Consider the following 15,243-nt stretch of genomic DNA (forward strand, 5'->3'; position numbering starts at 1 on the left):
ACACACTTTATCTATATATTGTGGTATTTCAGTAGATGTCTTATTCCAATTTACATACAGGCGATATTTTATGAAATTGATTAAGTAATCAAGTTGGTAATTGATAATGACGTCATAATTGAAAAGAAAAAGAATATTCCGCATTTTTAATTAAGCACCGCTTAATACGATGTAATGTTAATATTCCGAGTATACACGGGGTGTTACACTTCCACCCCAAGCTCACTTACATGTGCAATATAAGTTCTAAAACAACAGTTCAACAATATAAGTTCCAAAACAGTGCAATGCGGCAGATAATCGTGTCATGTGTGTCAATACTATTCTACTGGCCAGAGAAATGCAGGAATACGTCTATTACCCACACTAGTGCAAGACGCCACTTGCACCTCACCCACTGCCTCACCATCTTGTATGACGCCACATACTCAGGCTTACCGTATAGATGGAACACCACATGCATATCATAAGGCACTCGTACATAACATCTCAATATCATTTCAACAAAACAATACATGAAAAAAACATCATGCATATAAACCATCCCCCCATGGGACATGGTGGAACCAACAATGGCTAAACCGTGGACACGAAAGCTTACCTTGCAAGCTAACTATCCAAGCCAAGAGCCCACACTAGCTCAAAGCCCAACAAACAACACAATCACAATCTGCTTATACAATAAATAATCATCACTAACCATTGTCCAAGGTTACACTAAGTGATTAAGGCTTTCCATTTCATTTTAAGTCATTTTGGGCAGTTTCTACAGGAGGTATTCGAATACTCCTCGATGAGTATTCGAATACTCCCACTCTCCAGAAAGTATTCGATTACTTTCACTAAAGTATTCGAATACCACAAGGTATTCGAATACCAACACCCAAGTATTCGAATACTACGCAGTATTCGAATACTTCTTCAAGGTATCCGAATACTTTTCAACCCAGAAAAGTATCCCAATACTCCAGCAAGGAGTATTCGACTACCAAAGGACAAGTATTCGAATACTACCCGAAAAGTATTCGAATACTTCTCCTCCAGAATGCAGAAATTCGAGCAGACCTCTGAATAATCCTAGTTTAAGGGTCCAAACGTGATTTGGAGTCCAATGACTCCATAAACAGATGTTCATTAACATGTTATGAACTCAGAAACAAATTCCTTTATTCAAATGGTCCAAGTTTTACTTTTTAACCGATTAAACAAGCTTAAATCATCAAAATGACAAAGAGGTGATCATGGCGCACCTCCAATGCTCAAAACTCAGAAAATGAGGCAGAATAGAAGTCTCCAACTACACACCAAGGTTCTGACTTTTCCAAGATACGAAAATACACCAAAGCTTGGTCCTTTCTACTCAAAGATGACTCCTTGAAGCCTCCAAAGACAAGGGAGTGGCTCTCACCAAGGATGAACACCAACTCAGCCCACAAAACTCCTTACACAGCAGCCTAGACTCAGAAAACAAGGACCTTTCACCCACACAAGGCTTGTCCTCACAACACTCTACTATAATGATGAAGGAACAAAGAGCAAAGGAGGTCCCTTTGGTGGAGTTCAAGAAGAAAATGGCTATGGAGTGGTAGAGGAAATGTGGCAGCTAAAGAATGTTCAGAAATCCTTCACGTAGGCAGCCTCAACATGGCTTAGGGTTAAGAGCCCAACAATATATATAGCCCACTTAAGTGTAATCGCACAATATTAACAATAATAGCTACACTTAGCATTTTAATCTCAAACTTGAGATTCTGAACCTACTCATTTTTCTAGGATTTGTCATATTTTTATTTTATTTTTCGCAGCACCTTTTCGGTACGCGCTTTTCCATAGCCAATATCAGTTCTGGCACCAGTTCTCATTATTTCGACTTGAAACTTGTTATACTAGTCCTATATATTATTCTAGGAATATTTCCACACTTATTATAATTTTTCGAGATACTTCATCGGTACGCATTTGTACCGAGGAGCAGAACCGTATCTGCATTTTTCGTCAGAAAAGCGACTTTCAGCGTTATTAATCAGTTACCATAATTATTATGGTCAATTATGGAATTATTTTCTAATTCTCATATTTCTTTAATTAATTTCCTTAATTAACGGTGCGGGTTCTTACAAAGTCCATTAAGACAATGGACGAAGCTTCAAGAAGATAAAGCCTCAAGCTTCAAGAGAAGAATATAAGTCCAAAGTGTCCGGAAGTAATATATTTTAAGATTTAGAGTTAAATGTGAGGAAAATGAAGTAAGGTTATGCAGATGAAATCATAACATGGCAATATTATTGCCTACGAAATAGTGAAAGTACAGCCTAAAGTATGACCTTGGTTATATAGAAAATTGAGATGTAGCGAGATAAAAAGCCATATCACCTGAATTGACAAGTGTTTTTGATATATTAAGGAATGATGGATACTGAGAAGCAAAGTTATGCAGGTGATGAAAGTACAATGGTAAGGACATACACCTGAGGAAGCTACTTGGGAGTGGGAGGATGAGACTCTTCGGCTATACCCCGAGTTAGTGGACAAGTATGATTCTAATTTTTGCGGACAAAATTACAAAAAGGTGAGATGAATATAACACCTCACATATTTAAAATACATATTAATAGTTAAATTATGGATTAGAGGGTATGTTTAGTGAAAATCTTAAGTTTTGGGTCAAAATACGCATGAAGGGTAAAACGGTAAATTGAGAGATATGTAACCCTAAGTTGTAAAATGATAAAATTAGACCTTATTTGATGAAAAAAATACTGGAAGTGGATTCATAATGAAAAATTGAGTGATTAGGCAAGTTTCGGGAAAATTGATGAACATTGTTTTTACCGGTAAAAATATTGCGGTACAGTTGCACAGAAAAACGTGAAAAGTGAGATTACTGCTCTAGGATTGAATATATGTTGAAAAAGGTACTTAGAACCAAGAAATATGATTAGTGGTATAATTTGATAAATTTTAGGGTTTTTGGAAAAACGTGTCAACGGTGCACCACTAGGGGTAAACAGTAATTTCAACAAATTATCGGGAAAACCCAGATTCATTTGTTCAAGGGTAATTAAATAATTTTGGTGAATGTCAAAAATAAATATTAAAAGATATAAATCATGGATTAGTGGTGGTTTATGGGGTTCATTAAGGGTAAATTGGTCATTGCCCACACAAATCACTTAAGTGATTTGCCAACTCATCATTTCTCTTCATTTTCCCTCTCATATGTGATCAGCCCCTCCTCTCCCTTGCTGGACAGAACTGAAGACACACCTTCACCTCCATGGATGACCAAGCCAAGCTCACAACTCCTCACACACTCATGAAATAGAAAAATGATATTACACGAAAATTGTTTTCTTGCCTCCAATTAGTTGAATCCAACCTTCATCAACCATTGGGGAGCCACGGTTAGGGAGAAAATCCCCTAGGACAGCCATGAAAATTTAGAGTTTTTTTTAGCTTGGAAGCTCACTTTGGTTCACTGGTTGCTTGAAGATCATTCCCTTGGATCCTAGGAGTTGTTTATGGTGAGTTTCTCCATTTTCTCTTGAGTTTTCCTATGGATTGAAAAATAGGTATATTCTTGAATATATGTTCTTGAGTGGAGCTATTTAAAGACTTTAAATGACATGGTCCCTTTGGAATTTATTGCTTAGAATGATGTCTTGAGTAAGGAAATCCAATAAAATTTTAAGGCACTTGAAATTGTTTAACTTGGAAAAAATTTCATGGATGAACATAGTTCTTGAAAAATAAATTGTTGAGAAATTGTGTAAATGAGTTGTTGGTGGTTTGAATCATTGATAGTAAGGTTGTATGAGAGTTTATTGTGTGTGAATTGAGAGAAAAATCCCTTGGCCATTGGTAGATATGAATTCGGCCATGTAGGGGATTCTGAAGAAAATTATGCAAAATTGTGTTTTAACTTGGTAAAGTGATGTGGTGAGTGTTTTGAACCAATTAATGTGGACTTATTTGAGTGCCTAGAACCTTGAAAATGAAATGAAAATCCCTTGGTCCCTTATATGTGATGCCACGGCCTTATAGGTCTAAATGAGGGAAATTTGTGCTAAGTGAGGATTTAATGTAATTATAGGTTGGTATGGTGTTGTAAGTGGCTAAGGAACTATAAGAATGAGTGAATAAAATTAACAACAAAATATAGGCATTCGGTCCTTGATGGCTGAAGCTTAGGGAGTGGAGTGGAGGTTGTTGTATTGTGTTATTGCTTGTGACTTATTGGACAAGTGATTAATGATCATGTGTGTGTGGACATTGTAGGTTGCCCCCTCCCCCCCGACACAGTCGTAGAGGATTGACGCTTGGAGCTTTTTGGATTGCCTTTGGTCCTTGACCATAAGAATTGTGGCATTTCTTTGTTAAAGGGAAAGATTTGAGGTAACTTGTAATTGAAGCATCCTAGTTCGGGAGCTTCAAAGAGGTAATCTCTTGGTACTGGGGTTAATCCTCGTGTGTGCTTCACCATGCCCATTGGGGTAGTGGTTGGAAGTTGTTTGATGTAATAATGTAGATTATAACATGATCATGCATGTGTTTGTTGAATGGTACATTTGAGTTTGTACCGTATCTCTGGCCAGTAGATAGTTGTCGTATGCCATAGGGGACTTACAATGGAGAGGCCTCCGTAGGGAGTTCCAGTTGGCTTGGGGCCATAGAGTTGTGATTCGTTGAGCAGCACTCTAGGAATATCTCGGGAGTTATAGTTTGTGGGTGCCTTGAATGATATCACGACGATACATTCTTGGATAAGGACCAGTTTGATATGTCGTATAACGTAGGCCATTGGGCTGTGTGATTTGTATGATATGATTATAGTTATGTTATTGTCATTTTACATCTATGTGAGCCATTGGGCGGAGTGGTCCTCCAAAACCTTTGGGTTACTGAGATATATTCGTATATCTCACCCCATGTTATGGGGCTATGTTTTAGGTGGATGTAGCGGTGCCAAAGTCTTAGGTAATAGGCCCACTGGTTGATGATGAGGAGTAGCACATGTTGTAGTGCATGATGATAGCATGTCATTTTGTATTTTGGGATTTATTTGATATGCTAGATTTAGAGCATGAATATATGGTATTGCATGAGTGAGATATGCCATGCTTTTGTTGTTCATGTTGTATTTTGGCTAAGTCTAGTGGTTATGTATTTATGGTTATATAGAGCATTTTGATTTAGTAGTTGTATTGTAATGGATTAATGTAATTGAAGAATTATGGACCTTGTGTAAGTTAATGATGTATGTATGTGATGGAAGGGCAATAGGCCTATTCTAGGTTATGATATTGTTCAATATGTCAAATGCATGTAATTGAATCATGTGATTTAAATGAGTATTAAATGGTATAATGATTACTAAGTTGTCAAATGATTAAGTAATGGATTGTGGTTCAAATAAGAAATGATGTAAATGTGTTGTGGGTTGTAAGAGCACCAAGGTATGTTGATCCTTGTGTGCCACCCTTGTCAATTAGGTACAATTTGATGGTTTAGAACACACTTTGATAAAGTGGGATTAGTTAATAAAACAAAGGAGATGTCGTCGAATTTTTTAAGAAATGATCAGTTTTTGGGCAAACTTTGGGAGATCATATCTCCCTCCACAGATGTTCAAATGGGATGTTCCATACACCATTTTAAAGTTTAAGATGTCAGATATGGTTTCCCAAAATTTGGTACCATTTAAAGTTGTATAGCATTCTGTAAGACGAAGGGAGTAAGCACTGCCCAAGTTGATTTATGATATTTATGAGAACCTCTTAGTAACTTGAAATAAGGATTGTATGATATTTAGGCAATTATAATATTACTTACACATTTAGATTTCAGTTTGTATCATTACGTATTTGGTTGTTTTAAATTTTATACGTAATGAAAAAAAAATGTTTGCTCGTATTTTTAAATAAACTGTTGTGATTGTAACTGCGCTTAATATCATAATCAATGTTAACAATACTGGTGTACAACAGGTTGTTATATTTTATGGTATTAGAGCAGTTTACTAGGGAACTTTGATTTTTGTATGTAGACTCTTTTAGGCTTTGTTTGGGAGTTTGGAGGGGAAAGAAAGGAATGAGATTCAGGGGAAAAGGAAGGGAAAGAATGGAAGGTAATTGAAGGGTATTCCCTTCCTCATTCCCAGATTTAAACGTTGTTGTCCCCAGCAATGTACAAGACTCAATCCAGGAAACATTCAATTAACCCAACATAACAATCCATAGACACTCTCAGACACAATATGCCATGCATGACTGACCTAATATCATAAATTCCCAATAATGTCATCAGCTTCTTAAAGATACAAGTCTACATTGATTACCCCTCACACAGATAAATAATGTCCACTCACACTCAGTGTTTAAGGGTATCATGATCACTCAATCAATCACAGCTATAACACTACCATAGGCTTGATCATATTCTCAAAAATTCTTAAAAATGAAGAATCAAACACATGCACCAATTGATCAAAAGAACTTCACAGGTTGTAACTTGGCCGGGTTAAAGGGTAGGAATATATGGACAGTAGCTCAAACAACAATGAGATTGAAAAACTAATATTATTTCACTTTAACACATTCAACTCAATGGTTTTGCTCCACTAACATTCCCACAGAATTTCGGAAATTAATTCCTTTCAGCCACCTTTTATGCACATTCATTCTTTTCCTCTTTCTTGCTTTTTTCCTCTCTCTTTTTTTCTCCCCTTGTTTAAGGGCACAGATGAAATTTACAACCCCTAATTACTTGACCTTTGTGGAGCTTACCTCAATTTCTTTGTTTTATTTTCAACACATCAGTAATTCAATCTCAATCAAGGTAAGTCTCATGGATATAGGCTAAGCCATCAATCAGGCCACAGGTCATTTATCCACAAAATAAGTTCAGGCTCAAGGGGCTAGCAATGGAAAAATTCATACAGGTGGGCTATTTTGGCCATAAGCTAACAAGAACAAAATGCCTTTATCACTTCAACCAATGCATGAATTACAGAGAAACAGATCAAGTTCTAGAGTGTTACAACAGTGAGGTTTCTCAACAAGAAAATCTAGTGTTTAAGCTCAAACCTCACACCTATGGTATCAATATAGACTCAAGAAAATTGAACTCAGACATTATCAGAATTTCACAACATTAGTTCAGACAAACGAGTAATCATGTAATCCAATTATACTTATGCAATGTCATGGCAGAATGTCATACAACATATTTTCAAAAATTCAGTCAACCACATTAACTAGATAAGCACATTTAAACCTGAGAATTGCTTGAAAAACATATCAATATTTTTATTTTTTTAAATAAAGAGCAATACAAAATAACTAACTAAAAAAATTAAAAGAGTTTAGAATATCTCCCCTGGTAAAAGAATTGCAGTTCCAAAGTGCTTTCCTAAAGCCTACCATTCCCAGATTTAAAGAATTGTTGTCCCCAGCAATAGTCAAACCATAAGATGGATGAAAAACCTGCACAATGGAACAAACAACGGCATATAGGATAAACTATAATGCGCACAAGAAAATATCAGAGTGTTTGAGAAATATACCAACACAAAGTAGCTAAATGACCCTAACATCAACCTAAGATCATATTAAAATAGCAAAAGTACTAAAAAGAAAAACAAACTAATATACAATAAATCTCCGACAGCAAGTAATCAATCCTCCATGTCATCCCCCTCAGCAGCATGGGATGACTCAGCAAATGCAGGATCTGGTGGTTCTGGATACATCAGTGCATGAGACCACCATTCCCAGATTTGATTCCAACCGTGAATCCATGCGAAGAACTCTTTGAAGTATTGCTTTCTCTGAAAGACAGAGTCTTGGTGTCTCTTCTCACAGAATCTCCTTTTGGCGGCCTTCATCCTCCGGTAATCCACATACATCTTCCAACTAGTATCAAAGAGTTTCACCATTTCCTTTCTCATTGCATTGTTCCTTGAAGGATTACGCCTCCTTTGAGGCTTTCTCACATGTTTGACATCATCCTCCATGAGACTTTTGTGGGTACAAAAAGAAGGACTTATATGTTTAATATCAAAAATAGACCACCCCAACGCAGTCTTGTGCCCTAATAGGACCTCTTTTAGTTTTCTTTCATCATCAAAAGATAACCCTTCTTTATCAGACTCCTTTGTTTCAAGAACCTCAGAGACATCAGCAATCTTATCTTCAAATTGAACATGATCACAGTTTTTCAAATCCTTTTCAAGCTCTTGAATAGGAGTTTTCTCTTCATGAACCACCTCCTTTAAGACATCAAGTCTGAAACAGTCACCATTTTCAATAGGTCTTTTCATACTATCAAAAACATTGATAATAATTGTTTCTTCATTCATTCTCAACACCAGCTTTCCTTACTCTACATCAATCATTGCACAAGATGTAGCTAAGAAAGGTCTACCCAAAAGAAGAGGCATTTCATTTTTTGCCTCCATATCAAGCACCACAAAATCAGTAGGAAAGATGAACTTATCCACTTTCACAAGAACATCTTCAATTATACCACTAGGCTTCCTTAAAGATCTATCAGCAAGCTAAAGAGATACCAAAGTAGGTTTCAACTCAGTGATCCCCAAGGATTTACAAACAGAAAGAGGCATCAAATTAATGCTAGCCCCAAGATCACATAATGCCCTGCCAATTTTAGTATTACCAATTTCAATAGGAATGTTGAAACTTCCGGGATCACGAAGCTTAGGAGGACATTTCCTTGTAATAATAGCACTGCACTCCTCAGTAAGTGCTACAGTTTGGCATTCTTGCAACTTGGTTTTCTTGATAAAAGGCCCTTCATAAACTTGGCATAATTGGGCATATTGACCAAGGCTTCAGCAAATGGAATATTAATATGAAGCTTTTTGAAAATATCCAAGAACCTTCCATAGTGTTGCTTCTGAGCATCCTGCTTGAATCTTTCAGGATAAGGTGCCATAGCTCTCACATAATCAGGACTCAACTTATGCTTCTTCTTTACAACTGGCTTCACCACTTCAGTAGGTTTTTCAATTTCTTTTTCAGGCTCACCTGCAGTATCTAGCTTCTCTTCAACCTCAGGAGATGGAAGTATTTTACCACTTCTAGTTGTGATGGCCATACAATCTTCCTTCGGATTAGTAACGGTGTTACTAGGGAAAGTACCTGGAGTTCTATAAGCAATTTGTTTAGCTAGCTGGCCAATTTGATTCTCTAAATTTCTGATAGAAGCATTTATGTTTTTGGTATTGGCCCTAGTCTCTTCCATGAAGGCATTGGAATGTTGAGCCATTTGTCCAACTAACCTCTCCAAATCAGATGGTTCCTTAGTTTGGATTGGTGGAGGCTGTTTGATGTGAAATCAAGACCAGTTCCTTGCGCCCTCCTCTGAAAATTATTACGTCCAGAAGGAAAATTATGATTTCTTGGAATATTTTGTGGCGGAGGTCTTTGGTCATACCAAATGCCATTCACATGCATCTATTGAGGAGGATCAGAAGCCAGCAAAGAGGGACATTCATTAGACTCATGATTGTCCTTACAATATTCACATACCACCGCAACAGCTTTAGTCTGAACACTAGAAAGTTGCATCTTATCAAGCCTCTCTGTTAAAGTTGCCATTTGCTGAGATAGTAATTTATTTTCAGCTAGCATCGCATCATTACCTTATAGCTGAAGGATACCTCTCTTAGGATTTGCTGACAACACTTCATTTTCGTTGGTAGCCATCCTCTCAATCAGCTCAAGAGTCTCGTTTGCCCTCAAAGTTTTAATAGTGCCACCTGCTGCACCATTCAACACCATCTGCACTTCAGGTTTACAACCATTGAAGAAAATTCTCACTTGATTACCAGCTGTCAAGTTATAATGAGGACACCTCCTCATTAGATCCTTGAATAAGTTCCATGCTGCACATATAGTTTCACCCTCTGATTGAGTGAAATTGGTGATATCATTCACCATCTGGTTGTATCTCTCCATCGAGAAGAATTCAGCAAAGAACTTCTGAGATAAATCATCCCATGTAGGAATGCTTCCTGCAGGCTGCCTTTCCAACCAACTAAGAGCCTTTCCCTTAACAGCAAAAGGGAACAACCTCAACCGGATTGCATCATTAGACACCTGAGGGTGTTTGGTTGAGTCACAGATCATCAAGAATCTGTCAATAAACCTGTGAGGATCTTCACTCTCCTCTCCTCCAAACTGAGCTCTCTCCACCAATTGAATATGGGAAGATTTGAGCTCCTAATTGTTGTTGGCAACATTAGGCTGAACAATGCTCGAGTTGGGCCTGTTGAACGATGGAGTCAGAATAGTATCCATGAGTGGATTATCTGCTTCATTGTTTCCTGCCATGGTGTGTGTTTCTTCAGACAGAATTTCTAACTCGTTGAATGCAAGCTTATTCCGAGCAAGTTTTCTGTTTCTCTTTTCAATCTTTGTAATCTCCAAATCAAGTGGAAATTCTGGATTTTTACCCCGCATACAACTCAGAAAAGAGATTAGTAGCACTGTTCAAAAATCACACAGAAATCAAAAAAATAAATATATAAAAAATCCAATCTTAAAGATCAAAATTAATTGATATAAGAAATGTCAATCCCCGGCAAGGATTCGCATAGGGTTTGTGACCCTAACTACAATAAAAAGAAACTAGCCAACCATGGTCATGTCTGACATAAAATTATATAAGATAAAGAGTGTAATTACAAAAAAGAAGACTAAGAACAATCCTTCGTTCCTCTCTCCTTCTGCAATCCTTGTTTCCTTTCTTTCTGTCGTCCAAAAAAAAGTGTCTCTCATTCTGTCATAAAACGTCGTTTTTATATCTCCGTATCGTCTTTCTGAAACTTCCCATATTGAACACGATATTTTTTTTCTCGCAAACTGGCGCGAGTCTGCACCAGAGTAGCGCAAGACCGCGCCAGATTCCTGGAAGTTGATACGGGAAGTCTCTAACAGGCGCGAGTTGGCGCCATTGTGGCGCCACTCTGCGCCAAATCCCTGGAACTTGCACCAACACGGTGCGTGACATTCGCAACCCGGCGCGGGTTTGCGCCGTAGTGGCGCCAACTCGCGCCAATCCTCTGCCATTTGTACCAAGCGATCCTGTGACATCCGCACACCTGCGCGGGTCTGCACCGTAGTGGTGCCAGTCCGCGCCAACTTGCTGGAAATTGTACCGAGGAGCACTCGTGTGGAGTCGCATCAACTAGTTTTTTTTTTTTTTACAATTTTGTAGTTTTCACTTCTTTTACCTATATAAACACAACAAAAAGGTGAGAAGTATCATTGACATGGAAAAGTCAATATAGTAAGAAAATATGTATATAAATTGCTCTTTTTTGACTTAATCCTTATCAATTTCAGCTTAGAAAACTACATCTACCAGAGGCACATCACTTCCCTTGTTTGGGAGTTAAAAAAATGGTAAGGGAGAAATTAGAGGGTCAATGAGATATTTTTATAATTTTACCCTTTTTTTAAATTAAAATCATTTTTATATTGAGGAAAGTTATACTTACAACCTTTTTTTTTACAATCTCTTCCAACCATATATCTTACCACCGTTGATTTTCACCAATCAAGGGTTATCCTTTATTGTGAATTAATAATTAATTAACGAGTTTAATTTACGAAAATCATAATCGTTGGTTGGCAAAAATCTACGGTGTTAAGATATGGTTGTAAGAGGTTGTAAAAAAAAGGTTGTAAATATAACATTCCTCTAATATATTTTACAAATAAATTTAAATTTAAAATTTCTAAACAAAATTATTTAAGTATTTTCACACTACTAATAAAAAAAGCATATTTTCAACGAAAATTTTACGTTGCAAACGACAAAAATTCTGTCAAAAAAATAATTTTCCGTCAGAATACTTTTCATCGAAAGGTGACGGAATTTTTATTCGATGAAATTTTTTACAAGTTTTGACGAAAAAAATTCCATCAAAAGTTTTGTTAAATATTTTAGACGAAAAAAATTCCTTCAAAAGTTTTGACGGAAAAATGAATTCCTTCAAAAATTTTGACAGAATATTTTTCGTCCAAAATCTTAGATGCAAATGTGTCCCAATGGAAATATGCTTCGTTGAAAATTTCGACGGAAATTTTTTTGTCAAAATTATGACGAAAATATTTTCATCGAAAACCTTTGACGGAATTTAGATTCTGTAAAGAATTTTGACGAATTTAGATTCTGTAAAGAATTTTGACGAATTTTTTTCGTCAAATTTTTTACATAAATGTTTTCTGTCAAAACTTTTTACGAAAATTTTTCAATGGAAATGTGTTTCGTTAAAAATTTAGAGTGAAATATTCTTCGTCAAAAATTTCGATGAATATGTTTTTTTGTCAAATATTTTGACGAAATTTAGATTCTGTAAAGAAATTTGTCAAAAAAAAATTTCTATCAGAATTTTTTACAAAAATATTTTTCGTCACAATTTTTTACAAAAATATTTTTCGTCAAAATTTTTTACTGGAAATGTGTTCCGTTGAAAATTTTGATGGAAATATTTTCGACAAAATGTTTTACATAATTGTTTTATGTCGAAAATTTTCGACGGAAATATTTCTGTTGAAAGTTCAACAGAATTTAGTTTCTATCAAGAATTTTTTTCTGAAAAAATTGATGTCAGTGATTATGGTCAAATCTTGTTTTGTCTCTATTTTTGACGTAATGTGATTTTTGTCAAAAATTTTGTTACTATTTTCGACGAAATATTTTTTGTCGATAAATTATGTCAGTATTTGAGACCTTTCTAATAATGTCACATTTAAAAATGATTCATATTTATGTAGTTTTTACATTTTAATGCTAAGGATAGATAAGTAATTTTTAATATTTCCCCCCTTAAACACCCCAAATGGAGGAACTTTAATTTTAAGGGTGAGAAGGGTTTTGGAGGATTTTGCAAAAATCCCCAATTCACTTCCCCCATTTTTTTTAAACTCACAAACAAGGGAAGGGATTGATAAAACCCTCATTTTCCCTTCCTTCCCCTCCAAAAATCAACTCCCAAACAAAGCCTATTGATTATTGCATATGTGATTCCTTAGTGTGTGGGTCTGATCAACCCATTCCTTTGTGTTATCTGTGTGGTCATCATAAGAAGGCTGCGTGGCAACCCTGAAGCACATAATGCAAGTACTGAGCCTAATCCTGTGGCTGCAGTGTTGATAACTCATATTTTATTAAGCTTATTTGTTACTCTTGATTAGTATTTTTAAAATTTATTCGAATAAAATAATGATTTTTTTGAGTTAATTTAGATTTTTAGTTTTTGATTGGGTTTAATTTATTTTCGTCAGAATTTTTCAGCTTTACGTTACTTCTGTATTTTGGCCATATCTCGGTCCATAGTTGTCGGATTGACTCCGTTCTTGTTGGTTTTTTCATATAACGCAGAGGGATACAATTCTTATGAAGAGTTCGAAGCCCAATTCAAACTGGAAGCTGGTCGATTTCTGATGCCAAGTTGGACGCGTTTTGCTGAAGTTTTATTTTATTATTGAACTCGTAATTTAAATTAAAACCCAATTACTTAAGTGGCCCAAAGCCAAGTTTTAGTTTTATTTTATTTATTTTATTTTGTATTATAGACAGATGGGCCGATCTGAGTTGAGCCCTAACCCGATTTGGGTAGGGGTATATGACGGCAGATTAGGAAACTTTTCATCATTCTATAATTTTTAAATTTTGGGGATCAAAGGATTTTCTCTCAAGCGTTCTTCGCGTTCTTCGTCTTTTTCTTCTTCTTCTTTTTATTTTATTTTAATTTTCAATCATGTTTATCCTCGCCATGCTAGGCTAAAACCCCTTTAATCAACCTAAGGGGAAGGGATTCCATGGATCTGTCTAGAGGATTTGCGATCATTCTCTGACCAGATTTGTTCCTTTTCCTAACTCAGATCGATATCGTGCGATTGTGGATATTTGATCTGAGGTTCGCGATTGCGATTATGGAAAAAGAATGATCATCAGACTTGATGATCATATTATTCTCAATTGAAAATAAGGATTCTGATTCAATTGAGATTAATCGCGAATTTGGTAATTTTTATCCAAGGAAGGACATCCTAGGAACCCTAACCTTAGGTTGGTTAATTTTTAATTATGAATTTTTAATCCCAATTTTTATATTCTGTCTTTTAATTATTCAACCGAAATCCAAACCCCTCCCCCCTTTATAAGCGATTTTTACCAAAACAATTTCCTTGAGAGATGACTTAGGGTTTCCACTTTACTGCAAATTTTCTGAACCCTAAATAAAAATAATTTTTAATTTGCGCGAGTTCGACAACTCGCGTCAAGTGTTGACTGCTCTATAGGCAATGACGGCTGTGAGTAAAATATATATTTGAGAACCTAATGAAAATAAATCGAGATGTTTTGTCTAACCCTTTTATGTAGAGTGCTATCATAGGTGGATTTTGTGGTATTATGGTTAGCAGAGATAATTGAGATGGGTTAATATCATGAAGATAGTGTTGGTGAACCTTCCCTATATGTGTGCAGTTAGTTAAAACAATTATGTACAGGTGAACTTTGTGGTTAGTTAAAACAATTATGTATAGGTAAACCTTCCCTATATGTGTGGAGTTAGTTAAAACAATTATGTACAGGTGAACTTAGTGGTTTGACTTCGCCAAGGTGAGTGACTTGGAAACCGGTGAATTATTAAAAAATATGAACATGTATTCTTAGATGTAAGCTTGAATATTTTGATGTTAAATTAGAAAGTTATAAGTCCCTGATGGAGGGCGTATACTTGAATAAATTGAGATGTGTAGAAACGAATTAAATCTTTGATATCTAGTCCTAAGGGAAGTGACCACTTGGAACAATTATTCAGTGATGTGTTAATTTTAGATATATCGAAACATGGAATTTAAATCCATAAGGAGGTAGTATTAATTAGACATAGGTGAGATTAATCAATTATATATTATGTGTATAAGGAAGAAGATGAGAGAATTGCCATATATGACATAAGATAGTAATCTAGACGCAACTATAAGAACCTTTTTTGTGTGGATAAATATAAAAATCTATTATATGCTGATATAAAATGCTGACAGAGAGGTGGCAAGCTTGGTTTGGCCTGCTATAACACCTCGCATTTATAAGTTTAAATATTAAAATATTAAATGAGAATTAAAAGAAGGATTAGTGAAAATCCTGAGTATAAGGCCAAAATACAAAGAAAGGGCAAAACGGTAATTAGCCAACACACAA

The 15,243-nt window shown here is 35.7% G+C and overlaps 1 non-coding gene across 1 annotated transcript; it reads left to right on the forward strand.

The window, feature by feature from the left end:
- The first annotated feature begins 9,858 nt into the window (after positions 1 to 9,858).
- Positions 9,859 to 9,964, forward strand: LOC133289148 (small nucleolar RNA R71). The gene has a single exon (XR_009748458.1). It is a non-coding gene; the product is annotated as a small nucleolar RNA R71 (small nucleolar RNA).
- The last annotated feature ends 5,279 nt before the right edge of the window (positions 9,965 to 15,243 follow it).

Source organism: Gastrolobium bilobum, unplaced genomic scaffold (assembly GCF_033153095.1).
Source record: "Gastrolobium bilobum isolate Gb01-03AN ecotype WA unplaced genomic scaffold, APGP_CSIRO_Gbil_v1 utg21970, whole genome shotgun sequence".
NCBI classification, from domain to species: domain Eukaryota; kingdom Viridiplantae; phylum Streptophyta; class Magnoliopsida; order Fabales; family Fabaceae; genus Gastrolobium; species Gastrolobium bilobum.